Here is a 14,931-nt window from a genome sequence, read left to right as displayed (position 1 = left end):
GAGACAGCTCTCACTATGATCCAGGGTCCACAACATACCAGAATATAACATGCACTTCCTCATCTAATTGAATTGCTTTCAATGGCAGTTCTAGAGTTAATAAGAATAATAAGGGATACATCGGGCAACTCTGCCTAGTTCCCCTGCCAACATTGAAGGCCGCCAAACATTCCCTTTTTGCCACTATCAAAGTTTGAGGCCTATGATATAATAGTTGCACCACTTTCCTTAAAAGACTTCCTAAACCCAGGTGTTCCAATCGGCAGAAAAGATAGAATGGAATGGCCCTATCAAACGCTTTTTCAGTGTTAACGCTAACCATAACAAAGGGAAGTTTTACAAGAAAGTATAGCTGCAATGAGTGTACGAATATTAACTGAGGTATTACCTATCTCAAACAAAACCAACCTGACTTAGGGCAATATATTCTAGCAAGAATAAAGCTAACCTATCAGCTATTATCTTGGCTAGTAGCTTTTGGTCAAAATTAATTAAAAAGATGAGACAGTAAGATGCTGCCTGCAAAGGGTCTTTCCCAGGCTTAGGGATATCCCTATCAACAAGCACCTCAAATGTCTTACTTAATAGAGGTGAAATTTGGTCCCTTAAAATCTTATAGAAATTTGCACTATAACCATCCAGTCCTGGGACTTTTTTTTTATAATTTATACTTTATTAATTTTTCAAAATAATACAAATAAGGATTACATACCTTACCATAAGGAATAGCATTACATTTTTTTTTAAACCTATATAAGTAATTTCATCATTATATTCCATAAACTTTATCATATTGCTATATCCTCATTTTACTATGAAATTCTGAGAGTCCAATGTAAAGTAAATTGGAGCAAATTATCCATTCTTGCAATCATTATCATAATTAGAAAGTGGTAGGGGTAACAAACACATTTCCACTGAGAACACATCAGAGTTAAGTTGTTGTTTCTCTTGACAACAAAAATTTTTCTAATTGATCTGGTTCAAAAAATACATGACGTACTTTCTCTATAGTCATTATGCACTTACTAGGAAATTTAATCAATATCTGCGCACCCAGGGCGCGTGCTCTTGGACACAGATTCAAAAATTTTTTACGACGCACCTGCGTTGTTCTTACTACATCTGGGTATATCCATACCTTTCCTCCTAAATATTGTAGTCCTGGGACTTTAAACAAGGCCACCCTTCCTATTTCCCCCTGAATCTCTTCTATCGTAATTGGACAATTTAAATAAGCTAAATGAGAATCATTAAATGGCTTTTAGTTTAACTTCCCTAAAAAACAGATATTTCTCTGTATCAAAACCTTCCGAGGTATAGAGTTTGCTATAGAATTCTTCAAAAGCCTTCAGAATTTCACTATTAGAATTAACCAGTCACCCAGTAGTAGGAAGAGCAGGAGGAGGTTTTGATCAATCTTGCCAACAATCTCCCTGTCTTATCACTATATTGGTACATTTGGAATTTATAATATAAAACACTTTTCTTTGCCCGTTGATGGATCTCAGAGTTGAAGGCAACTTGAGAGGCCACATAAGCCTCTCTATGTGATGCCGAATTCAGATTGGCTAAAAGCAATTTCTGTTTCCTCAAGCATTTTTCCAGATCTAGAATTTGCCTATCCAAATCTTTTCTACTTTTAACAAGGAAAGCAATAATAGTCCCCCTGAGAACTGCTTTGGCAGTATACCAAAACAAAACAGGATCATTCTGATGCTCTCTGTTATTCTTTGCATAATCCTCCCATTTCAATTTCAAAAAATCATGAACGCATTGATCCTTAGCCAGAAAATAAGGAAATTTCCACATTCTCTGAGTGGTCTCCATCCCAAGATCATATAAAATGATCCAAATTGGCACATGATCTGATACCTTAATTTCACCAATTCCAGCCTCCTCTATTTTTGAGAAAGAACCTTCTGAGGTCAAAATAGAGTCAATTCTTGAAAATGTAGTATGCACCCTTGATAAATGAGTGAAATCCCTTTCCAAGGGATGCAAGACTCTCTACACATCCACCAAGTGCAATTCAGCATTCAACAACGGGATCCCCTTTACTGCCTGTAACTTATCCCCTTTAGCAGGGTGCAATTTATCCAAGTCAGGGTCATGAGCTAAAGTTAACCCCCCCCCTCTTACAATTATACAGTCATCTATGTAAGGGGCCAGAAAGTCAATGAACTTCAAGAAAAAGGATTGAGTAAGTATTTGGGGAATAAATGTTCTAGATAACCATTAGCTTCCTTTGCAGCTCACCAATCAAAATAAGATAGCGTCCTTCCGGATGATTAATTTATTTATGATCAAAGGCATATTGTTATAAATTAAAATCACCACTTCCCCCTTCTTAGTTGAAGCAGGGGCAAACCTCACATCTCCCACCCACCACTGTGTTCAGAATCATTTACATGTGTCTCTTGTAACAAAGCTATATTAGTGGACATTTTATTTAACATACCCAGAATTTTCGATCTCTTGATGGGCGAGTTAAGTCCATAAACATTCCAGGAGACAAGCTTTATACCAGATTTATTTACCATCCTTGTCTTCCTGTAACATTGCCAGTACCCACTTAAAATGCCACAGAGGCCCTCCCAGCATAGGCCTCTATGTAAGCCTAGTGCAACACCTCCTTAGAAACTCTCCCAAATAAATACACACACTTTCGTGTCAACATGAGCTTTTATTTCATTTCCTACTTGAACTTGATCTTGCTGCTGGCTGGAATTTTGGATTTCTTGTGAAATCTGCTTTCTGATTGAAACTGTAGTCACAATCAGAATATGATGAATAACAGGGGTATGAACATAAGAACATAAGAAATTGCCATGCTGGGTCAGACCAAGGGTCCATCAAGCCCAGCATCCTGTTTCCAACAGAGGCCAAAAACCAGGCCACAAGAACCTGGTAATTACCCAAACACTAAGAAGATCCCATGCTACTGATGCAATTAATAGCAGTGGCTATTCCCTAAGTAAAACTGATTAATAGCCATTAATGGATTTCTCCTCCAAGAACTTATCCAAACATTTTTTGAACCCAGCTACACTAACTGCACTAACTACCTTCTCTGGCAACAAATTCCAGAGCTTTATTGTGCGCTGAGTGAAAAAGAATTTTCTCCGATTAGTCTTAAATGTGTTACTTGCTAACTTCATGGAATGCCCCCTAGTCCTTCTATTATTCGAAAGTGTAAATAACCGAGTCACATCTACTCATTCAAGACCTCTCATGATCACTTTGACCTCTCATGATCACTATGAGCACTTTGAGCTGCGGTGTAGTTGACACAGCCTCGTAGGCAAACCTACTAGGTCTATGTTGGCAGCTAGTGAATGTGCCCTGTAGCAGGACAGTCTGGAACTTCGCCTATACCAGCTGCTTCCTCCTCAGCTTGAACCCTTGTATTCTGGCAGACAGCAGGAATTAGGCAGGTCCCTAGGGTGGTGAAGACAGTCAGAGTCCAAAGGCATAATTTCTCTAAAAAGTCAATTCAAGTTATTCACTAAGAATACTTTAACAATGCAATGCACATCCTCGGGGAAAAATGCAGGGAGTTTTGGCTTACCGGACCTTACCGCCATTTCCTCTTGTCGGCGTTTCAGCAAAGCCAAGCGCGAAAGCGAGACTACTTATATGTAAATTACATGCTTCACCTGTCAGCTCATGATGAGTCTGGCAAGCCAAACTCCCTGCATTTTTCCCCGAGGATGTGCATTGCATTGTTAAAGTATTCTTAGTGAATAAATAACTTGAATTGACTTTTAGAGAAATTATGATTGGACTTCCAGTGAAACTTATAAAGCCTTGTGGAAGAATACTTAAGATACTCCTGAAAAACCATTAACCGGTAGAACACGTCATATGTTACCATGTTAATAGTGGAAGGAACCATGACAGTTCTCATCAATGGCAGCAGCTCAGGAAGTAGTTCCATGGTCCCACACCTAAGCCGGCAAGCCACAGACTTAGCAGCCAACAGGAGGAAAATCTTCTGTAACTGAACCAGGGCTACAACAGAAAAGGTCTCCCTAGTGTGGCAAGCCCCTAGTCGGCCACTAGATGTTCCTAGTTCCCCCCACCAGTGAAGGGCTTTGGTCGCTGGAGAGGAATACCACTTTTCAGCACCTCCCCCAGAAGCTGTCTGTAGGGGGTGGACCTTTTTACTATAAGTAGGGGCTAGGAGGAGTATAGGTGTGTCAGAGCAGTGCCGGAGGCACCGGGAGCGAGGCAGAGGGTCCCTCGCTCCCACCTCAAATAAAAAAGGTTTTGGGGGAGATAGGGAGGGTCCAGGAGTTGGGGGGGGGACGGACGACAGGTGGCCCGATTCATCCTCGTGTGCGGGGAAGGGGAAAGGCGACCAGATCCCATATTTATGTTAAAATCAGGACCAGGGACCAGGGTTAAAAGCCGGCATGACTTAAATGCATAAAGAGGGCCTTGTTGGAGGAGGTGGTGGTGGTGGTGGTGGTGGGAGGTTTAGAAGGCCTGACAGTGCCTTAGCAATAACTTTGGTGCAGGAGGAAGGGGACTGGGCTACCGCTAATCCATCTTCTTAGGTGCGGACAGCTCTGCTTAGTCTGATATCTTTTCAAGATATCTGGTTAAGTAGCAAGTTGTCTGGCCACACAGATAACTTAAAAACATAAATGGCTATATTCAAATATAAGTTAAGTTAGCTAACTTTAGCCGGATAACTTGTCCACTAACCACCCTACTAAATATGGACCTCCTCCTCATTTTCTTGGGAAAACCAAAGGGGAATCATAAGTTCATGCACGCCACACTGCTGGGAAGGACTGCTTCGGGTTTAAGGGATGGCTTAAGTATTATGCAGCAACAGAGAAACTACAGGCCTAGCACATTCATTCAATGTTTGGTTACTAGTGGGTTACTCAGAGATTGAGTTTTTCTCAATTTGGAGAACGTCAGAAAAAAAAAATATCTTCAGGGGAACTTTTATAGTCCACAAGAAATTCTATCTGATGAAAAAAAAAAAAAAAAAAGAATTGCATGAATGGGAAAAATCCAATCCACGAGCCAGGCGTGACCGAGCTGCAAAAGGCTCTGGGTTTTTGACAACTGGCCAGAGAACGCCTTCATGAATTGTTTTCAGTCCCTCTGCCTTTGAAATGTGCTGAGACCAAAACAGACTTTGCACAGCATGGAGTTGCCTTCTCCTTGTGCTTCCAAGAATCCCCTGAATTCTTTCTTGATTTGTTGTTACTATTAAACATTGATAAAGTGCTGTGCAAAGGATCATAAAAGAGATTGATGCTTTAAGATGCACCCAATCTGACAGTCCCCACAGTGAATCGGACACATTCTTATTGAATTGTTGTGCCCATTGGGTAGCGTGTTTTGGCTTTTTGCTCTTGGATACAGGTGTGTTGCCCTACTCTCTGTTGCACCGACCTGACATTCTCCCTTTGTTCAGATCCGTGTTTTTTTTTTCCTTGTAGTGTCGTGCCACTACGTGAAATGCTAAATATGTCGAGCATTTCACTGGTAGCGGAAATATCGCAGGCTGATTAACTCGACAGACTGCAGACCCACACAAACAAAACTATCCCTACAGCTCGCAAAGGATAGCAACAACCTGTTAAATCGTTAGCCCTACTGTAGTAACAGGTGCAGGTCATGAGCATGTCAATGTGTGGTATGTTAGGACTTTCAGTGAGGCGGGCATTGCCAAGGCTCTGAGCTAAACATCTTCCTGAGGGAGTTGATAAATAAGGAAAAAAAACAGAACCGAAGGAGGGAAAAGCAGCTGTTTGGAAATGAACTGTAAAAACATCTGTAATACAGCAGTCGGCTCCTCCAACAGCAGTCCCGAGGAGTCTTAAAGAAACATTACCTTGACACATAGAAGAGAGATTCAGTCAGGCTGCCTATACCTATGGTCACACATAGCATACACCAGAGATGGGACGACTGGCTCAGATTAAAGTCCAAAACCGCACTGGAACTGGAGCGGCGGTGACAGATCAGATTTTCAAAATGGAACTGGGCCAGGCGGTCAGTGGAATCAGATAAAAGCTGAGCCAGTCTAGGCTCCCTTTGGATTACCCCACAAATCACCATATGCTTACTTAGCTTTGATCTTTTTTTTTTTTTTATCTAACAAGGGCAGAAATATTGTCAGATTCGCACTTATACCTGAAATATTCAAGGATTCGTTCTGTCTTCAAATGCTTTTGTGTAAATCCAGATTAATATCAGTAAATCACAGTCACAATTTAAAATACAAATGAGCATAGCTAAAATCAGATTCAAGCCAGGTCCATATAAATGTGAATAAAATATTCATAGATCAGATCCTGGATTCGAACCAACTCAGAGAAAGAGCAGCCATCCCTACTGAATACAGTTTTTACAAAGTAAAAAAAAAAAAATCTTTTTTTTTTTTTTTTTTTACTTTTTCAATTTTATAACAGACACCAAGAAAACCTCTTGAGAAAGAAAGACATAGGTACTCAGAAACATATCAAGAAGAAAACATGAAAAAACCCACCAAAACATACCCTTCGGAGCCGATATTCAGCCACTATATGGCTGCACAAGTTAGCCTGATAAACTTATACAGTTACATTTGCCGAGATATTCAGTGATGTGACCTCACCACTGAATATACTCAGCTATCTCATCCGTCCAGTTTTAGGACAGCTGAAAAGCACTCCGAGATATATCCGGATAATTAACCTGGATATCAGCACCTTTCCAGCTCAGTTAGTCAGACAAGCGTCCCCATCTCAGAACGCCTTTCTCCCACCCCTCACTTAGCAGACTAAATTTTTAGCCCAATTAAAAATCAGCCGCTGATTGTGCTCGAATATTCAAATGGTGCCGCTTAAGCTTGGCTAAGTCCGAACTTAACCGGCTAAGCGGCACTGAATCTCAGTCCACAAAAAAACCCCAAAAACCTACACACCCACCCCACACCCCCTCTCTACAAGTCTATGTTGGAAAGCGTTCCCAAAGCCATGCATCTGCATGCTTTCCCTTCTTGTTAAATCCAGTCAAACTACCAGCCTTGACCATGTCCTCCAGCAACAAATATCACAGCTTAACTGTGCGCTGACTGGGGAAAAAAAAAATAAGGATGTGTTCTTGAATTTGTTTTAATTCTGCTTCCAGTTAGTTTCATAGAGTGTCTTCTGGTCTTAGTACTATTTTATTTTAAAGGGTAAATAACTGATTGCTGTTAGCCGTCTAATGAATTTTAGCTTCGCATCATCCGGAAACCCGCATCTATCCAGTGATGATGAATCTGTTTAAGCCCCATTACCACTGAGAGACCAGGGGGTCTATTTTATCAAGTGTTTCATCCCTTTGATAGCTACGGGAAAAATGCTTAATTATAACAGATTCTAAGTATGGAGAATTACCAAGTTTGTGTGTGTGATTTTTGTAAAAGTAAATTGTGTTTCTCAAGAGACCAAATTGCTTTGAGTGCAGTTTGGGGGTCATCAATGGCTTACCAAAGGGGAGACTTTCAATTAACCTCCTGAACAAGCGGCAGGACATGACAACCATGCAAAGAATCCTTTTTCTGAAACGATATTTGCCTTCAGTTTGCATTGCTTCCAAATAAAGTTTTAATATAAGCTCAAAATATTTGAAACCATGGTTCAAGGATCTAAAGCAGTTCAATTTCTTAGTAACTAAGCTGCCAGATAACTTGTAGCAAGCCTCAGTTTATTTTCTGAAGGAGTCTCCAATTTGGCACGAAGGCCTTTGGAAGCAAATATTTGTTCAGATTCCCTTGATCTTGGTGCACGGAGATTCACTTAACAGCTGCTTCATGTACAAATGTTTTTTTCAGGCATGTCCTTCATGCCATAAACATATCAAGAAAAGCTATAAAAATAAATAAATAACTACCAAGACAACCGAATGAGCTGAGCCTCATTCTCTGCCCCTCGGAGAAAAAGTAGTGCTTAGATCAGGGCTTGCCAAAACTGTCCTGATGACCTCACAGCAGTTAGGCTTTCCGGATATCCAGAAGGAGCATACAGAAGGTAAATCTGCATACATTGGGGATCCAGTATTTGCAGATTTATCGCATGCATATTCACTGTGGGTATCCTGAAAGCTTGACTGGAGGGTCCCTGGGATGGCTTTCCATGATTTCCAATTGCTATTATTTTCCTAAGAAAAGCAGAACTACATCTCTATGCACACTGTAGGACAAAACCAAGACTAGATCATCCTGCTGAAGTTAATCTGGCTGGGTTGGCAACCCTAATTTCACTCCTCTGAGGGAACCAGCCTCCCCTCCCCCCCTATTGCCTCTGAAGGAAGAGGAATCAACCTCATTTTGTTTTGAGAGGTTGTTCCCTTGTTGTTTCCGGAGTGAAAACCTGCTTTGTATGACCCCTATGTGGAAGGCTTCCCAAACCTGCCCAGGTGACCTCCACAGCCTATCAGGTTTTCAGAATTTCCACAAGCAATATGCAAGAGATAACATTTGCAGATTTTGGGTCTTAAAATAATGCAAATTTAATTTCTGGATATTGTTTGCAAATACCCTAAAAATCTGACTGGCTGTGGGGGTCACCTGGGCAAGTTTGGGAAGATCTGTTCCAGGATCTTTTAGTACAGGGGTTCTGAGTTCCAATCCTTCTGTTCTCCTTGCAGGCCTAGTTTTCATGCTGGCCACAATGAATACCCATCAGATATATTTGCATGCACTTGGTCAAAGAATTTGCATATTTTGGTTCTTCGCGGGGGGAAAAAAAGACCTATTTGTGGCTCTTGCAGACTAAAGTTGAGAACCACTATTCTAATATAATGTACAATATAAATAAAAACCTACTCAGTTGTATTTTGTCCAAGGAACTCTAAACCCAGCTGGGAGAATATTTCAGGATACAGAATAAATAAAATATAAATGTCCCCTTTAATAGCTAAGTAAGCACCAGGGAGATAATTTTCACAGGGGTTTCACTCATAAAAATAGCATGTACAAGCGAAAGTAGCACGTACACACTTATATTTCGTTTCGTAAATGTCGAGAATATGCATGTAGTATCGGTTTCACGTGTGCCTTTTCCTGGAGGAAAAAAAGGGGGAGGATCTAGAGGCAGGGCTCAAAGGTATGCACAGTAATTGATATTCTGTAAGATATACAGTACATGTATACATTACCAGAAGTTGTTTGCACACTTTTGCACCTGCTAATTGACTAGCACAAGTGAAATCAGATTTGTCTGTTTACAGTTTTGGGTGGGGCTTTGGGGGACGGAGAAGAATTAGTTGTCAGGGCTGGGACTTTCTCAAGAGACTGTAGCAGAGACTACTCATGTGCCAGATGGGGTGAGAGAAGGTTTGGAATTGTCACCACAGACTACAGGGCCTTGGTTTTAACTGGGAGTGAGGACATTCGGTAGAGTCTTTAAAATGGCAGCCCTGGGAGGGGGAAGCCAGCAACTTGCATTCTTTGCTAGCAGTGGAAACATGTGATCCCAGTGCGTGAGTTTTACCAAACTGCAGCACTCCGTCCCTACATATATTTGTTTTAAAACGGATTAATTCTTGACCATTGGTATTGCAGTAACTTGGCAGCTCCGATCAGAGTTGGGCACTACGTGAATGCAGGTGGAAGACTGGTCTGGGGTTCCAACTCTAAAATTTGCTTTGGGGGCGAGGACAGGAGAGCCTCTCTCTACCTTTGCACACAGTGTCACAAGCTCAGGGCTAATTTACATGTTTTAGTTATTCTGAAACTATTGGCAGCTCTTCTGGGGAACAGTCTTATTTTATTACCTCAAGGTTCCTCCAGCGTGTGGTACCCAGTGCCTATCTTTGTTAGGTTGGTTTGTCACAAAGGGTTAAGACAAAGTTTCCCATGCAACTAAATTGATTTTCAATATCAAAAAAGCTTTAGATGTTAGCTTTTGTCTGAGGCACTACCATGTTTATGATGGCTTAGAATTTACTACTGTCTATCTGTACTCCTCCTTTTGCCCAAAGCTATTTCCTGTGCACAAAACTGACATTTTTGCTATTTGATCAGTCTGCCTTGATGCAGTGTCCATTTTAATTGTGCATATTGCTTTTTTTTTTTAGACTGGCACCCCAGCTATAAAGACATCATCCGTGTGAACTCTTAGACCTAGGATTCCATCAAAGATTTGCTGGACAGCTTGTATAATAATTTCTGGTGCTAAAAGGATCCTAAATGAGTGTATCTGAAAACAGTAATGTCCAAATGGAATATTAAAGATGCAGAATCTGGCAGTCTGTCTAGCTCTATCTGCCAAAACCTACTGATGCATTTAACTGAAAAGTATAAGGCTCTGGCCAATTCATTTTAAAATAATTCCCTCTTGTTGGGAAGTGATACTGCTCTCTCCCATAAATGTACTCAGTTCTTTGTGGGCAAATGCATAGCTCAGGGTTCAACAACTTTTTGTCTGTTTATGTACTCTCACACATCTATTTAAGCCACGGGTTGCTAATTAAAATATCACCAGCCACAACCCATGCAGGCCACATGAGAAAGAATTGCTGCTGCTGCCGGCTGCAGACACACAGTCCACAGAAGAGAAGAGCAGCAGCTGCTGATGGCTGTGAGAAGAGAAGAGAGATATTATTAGAGAAAGAGGGAAAACGGGAAAGAACAGACAGAGTGCAGGGAGAAGGAAGAGGGACAAAAAGAAAATGAGAGGGAGCCCACTAGAGTAGGGAAGGGGGAAATGAGGGAGGAACAAAGCAAGGAGAGGGGTAAAAGAGAGAAGTTGGAAGGGAGAGAAAAGGAGAATGAGAAAGATGGAAAGAATGAAAGGGAGAAGAAAAGAGGAAGCAAACAGAAGAAGAGCGAGGAAGAAGGAGGAGGGGAAGAAGAAAAGGAGAGAATGGGAATAAAAGGAAAGAAGTGGGAGAATAAAAGAAGGATAAGGGGGTAGGGAATGAGATGGGGAGAATTAGTGAAAAAGCAGTGCATAATGAGCAGTCAGCTCAGTGCAGAGAGTTCTGAGTTGTGCCTGAAAAAAACAAAAAGTCAAACTGGACCATAAATAGCAAAGAACTTAAAGAAATCCAGTAGGAGAAGGCACAATGAAATTAGTGGCGAGATGAACTACATTCCAGCTAGTAAAATAAAAAATATTTGTTATGCTGCAAAATTAGAAAAGTAAATATATATAAGAGGAACCAATTACATTTCATTTACCCATTATTCTGATTCCTATTCTGTATGTATTGCAGCTGAGATGTTTTACTTTCTGAATAAAAATTAAAAATGATTCTCTTTCTTTGAAAGGTTGTTGATCCATGGCGTTGGTAAAGTAATCCATCCCGTTTTCTCATGATGAGTGAACTCATGCCATGGGCTCCTTCACATGCTGCATAACTTCTAGTTTTATCAACCAGTACAACTCTTTTTTTAAGCCTGTCTCTCCATGGTACTGGCAATTTTCGGACAGCAATAAGGGATAGTCTGTTTTTAAAACTGTACTTGCTGTGTGATTAGCAATTTTCCCATCGCAGATAAAAAATATCCTCGATTCTGCCATGGCATTTTCACACTTTTTCATTTTACTCCTAGAACCTCCATTATATAAGAACATGTCGTGCTGAGTCAGACCAAAGGTCCCTTGATCCCAGCTTACTGTCTGCGACAGTGGCCAGTCCTAAAAAGTACATCCAAGTGGGGGATCTCCCTGAGTCACCTGGTTAATAATTATTTTTTTGAGTTTTCTTCCAGAAATTTCTCCAAACCCCTTTTAAACCAAACTAACAGGGTCATTCATCAAAGCGTGTTATGGTGTCAACACCTGCGGTAACGCCATAATGCACGCGACAGTGATTGCAGCACACGGCATGAATTGCACATTTGGCAAATTTATTCAAAGGGGCGGGATTAATGAAAATGATGGGCATTATTGCACGCTTTTAATGCCGGAAATAACTACACCTTTTTTCCCTGGAGTTAAGCTGTGCGATATGCCCGAAACAGCCATAACACAATTTGTGATAAATACTGCAAATTCCGTTATGGGGAGAGGAGTGGAGTAGAGTAGAGTAAAGAGAGAGAGAGAGAAGAACAAGCATTGCGGGGTGCGAAAGCATTAACACACTTTGCATAGCGTGCGGCAATTCTAAAATTATCATAGTCACTCCCTTTTTCTTATCACGGGCGTTATCCATGCAAAAATTATAGCACTGTGATGAATCTAGTGGTATGCTAGTTGTCTTGACCACCACCTCCAGCAACAAATTTCACAGCTTGATTGCATGTTGAGCGAAAAAATTACTCTTTAAATTGTTTATAAACTGTTACATGTAGGCTTAAAGGTCTGTTCTCTAGTCCTAGTGTTATTTCAAATAGTAAATAATCATTCCTTATTTTCCTGATCTATCCCACTCATGATTTGTAGACCTCTATCATATCCCCGTCAGTTGTCTCTTCTCCATGCTGAAGAGCCCTAACCTGTTTAACTTGTCTTCCTAAGGGAGCGATTCTAACCCCTTAACCATTTTTTGTTGCCCTTTTCTCTACCTTTTCTAATTCTGCTGTATCCCTTTTAAAATGGCATGGCAGAACTGCACACATTGATCTATATAACAGCATTATGATGATCTTTTTATTTTCCATTCCTTTCTGAATAATTCCTAGCATTCTGTTTGCTTTTTGACTGCTACCGCACATTAAACTAAGGATTTCAACATCCAAGATCCTTTTCTTGGGTGATTACTCCTAATGCTGAACTCATCATTGTGTATCTAAAATTAGGATTATTTTTCCCTATGTACATCACTCTGCACCTGTCCCCATTAAATTTCATCTGTCATTTGAATGCCCAGTTCTCCAGTCTCACAATGTCCTTTTGTAATTCCTCACAATCTGCCTGTATTTTAACTACCCTGAATATTTTTGTGTCATCTGCAGATTTTTTTCACTTCACTTGTTGCTTCCCCTTTCTAGATCATTAGTAAAGAAATTGAACAACACTGGTCCCAGGACAGATCCTTGGGGCACTCTACTATTTACCTTTCTCCACTAGCAAAGCTGATCTTTAAGTGCTACTCTCCGTTTCCTGTCTTTTAACCAGTTACCAATCCATAGTGAGACCATGCTTTCTATCTCATGGCTTTTTAGTTTTCTGAGGAGACGCTCATGAGTGACTTTGTCAAACACCTTCTGAAAATCCACATACACCATATTAATTGGCTCTCCTTTATCCACATACTTGTTTACACCTTCCAATAATTCTCAGAGGTTAGTAAGGCACAGCTTCCCTTTCCTAAATCCATGCTGGCTCACTCTCATCAAGCCATGTTTATCCATGACTAGAAATGTTGTTCTTAAATATAGATTCCACAATTTTACCAGGCACAGACATTAGACTCATCAGTCTATAGCTGCTCTGGTCACATTTTGAGTTCCTATTACATTTGCTAACTTCCAGTCCTCAGATATACAGTAGAAGCAGATTATTGATTACCAGTAATAGATCTGCAATTTCACATTTGAGTTCCTTTAGAAGTCTGGGATGAATATCATCAGGTGCTGGTGATTTGTGACTATTTAATTTGTCAATTTGCTCTAGCACTTTTTCCAGATTCACACTGATTTGGTTCAGGTCGTCCATCATCCTTTGCTGTAAAACCTGAAGAATTAATTTAATTTTTGTACTGTGGCCTTACCCTCCCTAAGTGCCCCTTTTAACACCCCCCCCCCCCCCCCCGTCATCTAAAGACCCAACTGAGTCCCTTGTGGATTTTTTTTGTTTCTAATGTGCTTGAAAGAAGGTTTTATTAGTTTTTGTCTCTTTGGCAAGCTTCTCCTCAAATTCTCTCTTGGCCTGCTTTATCAGTGTTTTACATCTAATTTGACAATGATTTTGTACCTTCCTATTTTACTCATTGGATCCTGCTTTTCATTTTTGAAAAGATGCTTTTTTTGTCTTTGATAGCCTCTTTTATTGCACCATTTAGCCATGTTGGCAGATTCATTTCTTCTCTTGAGCTTTCTTAATATGTGGAATGCATTTCATCCAAATTAGTGTTTTTAAATAGCCTTCATGCCTTATACAGTCTTTTAACCCTTGTAACGACTCATTTTAATTTTCTTCTAACTAGTTTCTTCATCTTATCATAGTCTCCCCTTTTAAAGTTATATGTTATTGTGGTAGTTTTTTTTGTTCAAGTGACTTTCTCAGATTTGACTGTATTCTAATCACAGTTGCCAAGCAGGTCCACCACTGCTACCTTTTGCACCAGATCCTTCATTCTAGTGAGAACCAGATATAAAGTAGCTCTCCCGATCACTGGTTCTAGGACCAGTTTCTCCATGAAGCTTCTTGTCATGCCTCAATCATCTATTCACCCAATCAATGTTAGGGTAATTGAAGTGTCCCATTATTGTTCTGTTTCCACACTCAGTAGCCTATGAAATCACTATCTGTTTCACCATACTAGTCAGGTGGGCAGAAATAAACCCCCAGCTCTATATTCTCCTTTGTTATGCATGTAACTTCTATCCATAAAGATTCCAAATTCCAGTTTGTTTCTTGCAGAATCTTGATTCTATGAAATACTTGACATATAGGTTTGCAAGCAATAAAGTATGCATATACATTGCAACACTGCAGGCTATTGCCAATTGTCCTCATATCCTTTCCATTTATGTATTTTATTGAAGATTCCAGGTTTCTTCTATAGACTAATCTGTTCCCTTTCAGGTATTACACTAATCCACATGTCTGTATCAAGCTTAAATGTGACCTGGGTGTCATTAACAACAAGTGTTGCCATCAGTTTTCTTCTCTCTCATCCATTTCTATGGAACCACTTGCCATAGAGTAGCTCTTCTGCTACTCTTCTGGTGCTTTTGGACCAACTCCAGGTGCAGCGCTGGTGCTGTCACTGCTATGACACTTTCTCTCTCTCTCTCTCTCTCTTTTCACTCCTTCCCTGTGG

At 40.4% G+C, this 14,931-nt stretch overlaps 1 protein-coding gene across 1 annotated transcript in view; it reads right to left on the bottom strand.

Annotated features, from left to right (window-relative positions):
- BMP6 (bone morphogenetic protein 6) overlaps nucleotides 1-14,931 on the bottom strand; it is a 384,691-nt gene that overhangs the window by 170,876 nt on the left and 198,884 nt on the right.

Source organism: Rhinatrema bivittatum, chromosome 2 (assembly GCF_901001135.1).
Source record: "Rhinatrema bivittatum chromosome 2, aRhiBiv1.1, whole genome shotgun sequence".
Lineage (NCBI taxonomy): Eukaryota > Metazoa > Chordata > Amphibia > Gymnophiona > Rhinatrematidae > Rhinatrema > Rhinatrema bivittatum.
This window is presented reverse-complemented; position numbering and strand designations above follow the sequence as displayed.